This window comes from Pseudophryne corroboree, chromosome 4 (assembly GCF_028390025.1).
Source record: "Pseudophryne corroboree isolate aPseCor3 chromosome 4, aPseCor3.hap2, whole genome shotgun sequence".
NCBI classification, from domain to species: domain Eukaryota; kingdom Metazoa; phylum Chordata; class Amphibia; order Anura; family Myobatrachidae; genus Pseudophryne; species Pseudophryne corroboree.
In genome coordinates, this window is record NC_086447.1 from 23,855,762 (window position 1) to 23,860,761 (window position 5,000).

At 34.8% G+C, this 5,000-nt stretch overlaps 5 non-coding genes across 5 annotated transcripts; all 5 read left to right on the top strand.

Annotated features, from left to right (window-relative positions):
• The first annotated feature begins 1,090 nt into the window (after positions 1-1,090).
• TRNAS-AGA (transfer RNA serine (anticodon AGA)) lies at positions 1,091-1,172 on the top strand. Its single transcript has one exon. It is a non-coding gene; the product is annotated as a tRNA-Ser (tRNA).
• A 943-nt stretch (positions 1,173-2,115) lies between these two features.
• On the top strand, positions 2,116-2,205 carry TRNAY-GUA (transfer RNA tyrosine (anticodon GUA)). Its single transcript is given in 2 exon segments — positions 2,116-2,152; positions 2,170-2,205. It is a non-coding gene; the product is annotated as a tRNA-Tyr (tRNA).
• Positions 2,206-2,444: 239 nt separating this feature from the next.
• Positions 2,445-2,526, top strand: TRNAS-AGA (transfer RNA serine (anticodon AGA)). The gene has a single exon. It is a non-coding gene; the product is annotated as a tRNA-Ser (tRNA).
• A 943-nt stretch (positions 2,527-3,469) lies between these two features.
• TRNAY-GUA (transfer RNA tyrosine (anticodon GUA)) lies at positions 3,470-3,559 on the top strand. Its single transcript is given in 2 exon segments — positions 3,470-3,506; positions 3,524-3,559. It is a non-coding gene; the product is annotated as a tRNA-Tyr (tRNA).
• A 239-nt stretch (positions 3,560-3,798) lies between these two features.
• TRNAS-AGA (transfer RNA serine (anticodon AGA)) lies at positions 3,799-3,880 on the top strand. Its single transcript has one exon. It is a non-coding gene; the product is annotated as a tRNA-Ser (tRNA).
• Positions 3,881-5,000: the final 1,120 nt, after the last annotated feature.

The window sequence follows — 5,000 nt, forward strand, 5'->3', positions numbered from 1 at the left end:
ACTTGAGACTGAGCCCAGGAATCTCAGCAGCCATACTAAGTAGCATTTATTAATTACAAATGCATTTTGAATGTCAAATTTGTAAGAAAGTTTTGTACATTTAGCAAAATATCAAATTCATTTGAAAGAAAATGATGTCCACTCAAAGTAAAAAGAGCTTTGGTTACTTTCAATGCACAACATTTTACTTTCAAATCGTGTCAGATGACTTTCAGTGCTAATTATTATATCATTAACCTCTCCTTTATTAAAAATTGTGCTTTAATGCAAAAAAAGAAAAATAATTGTCTGTGCATACTCTCATGTAGCACAATTATCTTCACTAGCTCAAAAGGGCCGCTCATTGTCCAAAATGAATTGTCAAATCAGAACAAACAATGGAATATCCCCATCATTCCTGGAACACTTGATTAGTTTACAAAACAAGCAAAATTTAAAAGAGTGTAGAAGATTTGATAGGCTCAAGCATCTCTAATCTTGATGTAAGTTTGGCTACACTAAAAAATCTATTGAAAGTGCTTTCCAAACTACCTCTGTAGCCAGTTGATAGTAATTTCACAAATATAAGTCAAACTATTAGTGATATTTTCCAAATGATTAAACATGACAATTTGTGTGATAAAGCAACACAGGAATAAGTAGTTGAATCTCTTTTGTGTAGTCAAATCATTTTTCATTTTGCTTGGAAAGTTGATAATGTTTAAAATTAACACTCAATCATTTTAATAGCACGTAATATCACAGCTGTATGATCATGGAATCTTTCGATAGCTCAGCTGGTAGAGCGGTGGACTGTAGAGGAGATTGGTACAGAAATCCTTAGGTCGCTGGTTCAATTCCGGCTCATAGGATGACGCTTTTGATAAACTTAGATGTCAGTACTGACATTTTACAAACCCAAAACTATACCAAGTATAAAGCATTCTCCAAGTTATATTTTAAAAATCATTAACGCAGGTCACTGTGGTCAGGATTAACTTCCCATGGAAATCATCTCTGATACAATATTACTTCAGTCTTCCTCACAGCCTGAAATGAAGTAGCTCAACCCATACAGAAACTTTTGTGAAAACATCACATTGAATGAGAGGTAGTCGTGGCCGAGTGGTTAAGGCAATGGACTAGAAATCCATTGAGGTCTCCCCGCGCAGGTTCAAATCCTGCCGACTACGACCGCATGGTTGTTTTATGTTTCAGAAAATTTACTAAAAGCTTGAAACCAGTGTTGCTCAGGGTGAGTCAGGAACTGGCACATCAAAATCTTTAGGATGCCTGCCTGTTCTCTCTTTCTCTATCCGTCATTCTCCTCCTCTACTTGAGACTGAGCCCAGGAATCTCAGCAGCCATACTAAGTAGCATTTATTAATTACAAATGCATTTTGAATGTCAAATTTGTAAGAAAGTTTTGTACATTTAGCAAAATATCAAATTCATTTGAAAGAAAATGATGTCCACTCAAAGTAAAAAGAGCTTTGGTTACTTTCAATGCACAACATTTTACTTTCAAATCGTGTCAGATGACTTTCAGTGCTAAATATTATATCATTAACCTCTCCTTTATTAAAAATTGTGCTTTATGCAAAAAAAGAAAAAGCACAATTATTAAAAATTGTGCTTTAATGCAAAAAAATAAAAATAATTGTCTGTGCATACTCTCATGTAGCACAATTTTCTTCACTAGCTCAAAAGGGCCGCTCATTGTCGAAATGAATTGTCAAATCAGAACAAACAATGGAATATCCCCATCATTCCTGGAACACTTGATTAGTTTACAAAACAAGCAAAATTTAAAAGAGTGTAGAAGGTTTGATAGGCTCAAGCATCTCTAATCTTGATGTAAGTTTGGCTACACTAAAAAATCTATTGAAAGTGCTTTCCAAACTAGCTCTGTAGCCAGTTGATAGTAATTGCACAAATATAAGTCAAACTATTAGTGATATTTTCCAAATGATTAAACATGACAATTTGTGTGATAAAGCAACACAGGAATAAGTAGTTGAATCTCTTTTGTGTAGTCAAATCATTTTTCATTTTGCTTGGAAAGTTGATAATGTTTAAAATTAACACTCAATCATTTTAATAGCATGTAATATCACAGCTGTATGCTCATGGAATCCTTCGATAGCTCAGCTGGTAGAGCGGAGGACTGTAGAGGAGATTGGTACAGAAATCCTTAGGTTGCTGGTTCAATTCCGGCTCGTAGGATGACTCTTTTGATAAACTTAGATGTCAGTACTGACATTTTACAAACCCAAAACTATACCAAGTATAAAGCATTCTCCAAGTTATATTTTAAAAATCATTAACGCAGGTCACTGTGATCAGGATTAACTTCCCATGGAAATCATCTCTGATACAATATTACTTCAGTCATCCTCACAGCCTGAAATGAAGTAGCTCAACCCATAGAGAAACTTTTGTGAAAACATCACATTGCATGAGAGGTAGTCGTGGCCGAGTGGTTAAGGCGATGGACTAGAAATCCATTGGGGTCTCCCCACGCAGGTTCAAATCCTGCTGACTACGACCACATGGTTGTTTTATTTTTCAGAAAATTTACTAAAAGCTTGAAACCAGTGTTGCTCAGGGTGAGTCAGGAACTGGCACATCAAAATCTTTAGGATGACTGCCTGTTCTCTCTTTCTTTATCCGTCATTCTCCTCCTCTACTTGAGACTGAGCCCAGGAATCTCAGCAGCCATACTAAGTAGCATTTATTAATTACAAATGCATTTTGAATGTCAAATTTGTAAGAAAGTTTTGTACATTTAGCAAAATATCAAATTCATTTGAAAGAAAATGATGTCCACTCAAAGTAAAAAGAGCTTTGGTTACTTTCAATGCACAACATTTTACTTTCAAATCGTGTCAGATGACTTTCAGTGCTAAATATTATATCATTAACCTCTCCTTTATTAAAAATTGTGCTTTATGCAAAAAAAGAAAAAGCACAATTATTAAAAATTGTGCTTTAATGCAAAAAAATAAAAATAATTGTCTGTGCATACTCTCATGTAGCACAATTTTCTTCACTAGCTCAAAAGGGCCGCTCATTGTCGAAATGAATTGTCAAATCAGAACAAACAATGGAATATCCCCATCATTCCTGGAACACTTGATTAGTTTACAAAACAAGCAAAATTTAAAAGAGTGTAGAAGGTTTGATAGGCTCAAGCATCTCTAATCTTGATGTAAGTTTGGCTACACTAAAAAATCTATTGAAAGTGCTTTCCAAACTAGCTCTGTAGCCAGTTGATAGTAATTGCACAAATATAAGTCAAACTATTAGTGATATTTTCCAAATGATTAAACATGACAATTTGTGTGATAAAGCAACACAGGAATAAGTAGTTGAATCTCTTTTGTGTAGTCAAATCATTTTTCATTTTGCTTGGAAAGTTGATAATGTTTAAAATTAACACTCAATCATTTTAATAGCATGTAATATCACAGCTGTATGCTCATGGAATCCTTCGATAGCTCAGCTGGTAGAGCGGAGGACTGTAGAGGAGATTGGTACAGAAATCCTTAGGTTGCTGGTTCAATTCCGGCTCGTAGGATGACTCTTTTGATAAACTTAGATGTCAGTACTGACATTTTACAAACCCAAAACTATACCAAGTATAAAGCATTCTCCAAGTTATATTTTAAAAATCATTAACGCAGGTCACTGTGATCAGGATTAACTTCCCATGGAAATCATCTCTGATACAATATTACTTCAGTCATCCTCACAGCCTGAAATGAAGTAGCTCAACCCATAGAGAAACTTTTGTGAAAACATCACATTGCATGAGAGGTAGTCGTGGCCGAGTGGTTAAGGCGATGGACTAGAAATCCATTGGGGTCTCCCCACGCAGGTTCAAATCCTGCTGACTACGACCACATGGTTGTTTTATTTTTCAGAAAATTTACTAAAAGCTTGAAACCAGTGTTGCTCAGGGTGAGTCAGGAACTGGCACATCAAAATCTTTAGGATGACTGCCTGTTCTCTCTTTCTTTATCCGTCATTCTCCTCCTCTACTTGAGACTGAGCCCAGGAATCTCAGCAGCCATACTAAGTAGCATTTATTAATTACAAATGCATTTTGAATGTCAAATTTGTAAGAAAGTTTTGTACATTTAGCAAAATATCAAATTCATTTGAAAGAAAATGATGTCCACTCAAAGTAAAAAGAGCTTTGGTTACTTTCAATGCACAACATTTTACTTTCAAATCGTGTCAGATGACTTTCAGTGCTAATTATTATATCATTAACCTCTCCTTTATTAAAAATTGTGCTTTAATGCAAAAAAAGAAAAATAATTGTCTGTGCATACTCTCATGTAGCACAATTATCTTCACTAGCTCAAAAGGGCCGCTCATTGTCCAAAATGAATTGTCAAATCAGAACAAACAATGGAATATCCCCATCATTCCTGGAACACTTGATTAGTTTACAAAACAAGCAAAATTTAAAAGAGTGTAGAAGATTTGATAGGCTCAAGCATCTCTAATCTTGATGTAAGTTTGGCTACACTAAAAAATCTATTGAAAGTGCTTTCCAAACTACCTCTGTAGCCAGTTGATAGTAATTTCACAAATATAAGTCAAACTATTAGTGATATTTTCCAAATGATTAAACATGACAATTTGTGTGATAAAGCAACACAGGAATAAGTAGTTGAATCTCTTTTGTGTAGTCAAATCATTTTTCATTTTGCTTGGAAAGTTGATAATGTTTAAAATTAACACTCAATCATTTTAATAGCACGTAATATCACAGCTGTATGATCATGGAATCTTTCGATAGCTCAGCTGGTAGAGCGGTGGACTGTAGAGGAGATTGGTACAGAAATCCTTAGGTCGTTGGTTCAATTCCGGCTCATAGGATGACGCTTTTGATAAACTTAGATGTCAGTACTGACATTTTACAAACCCAAAACTATACCAAGTATAAAGCATTCTCCAAGTTATATTTTAAAAATCATTAACGCATGTCACTGTGGTCAGGATTAACT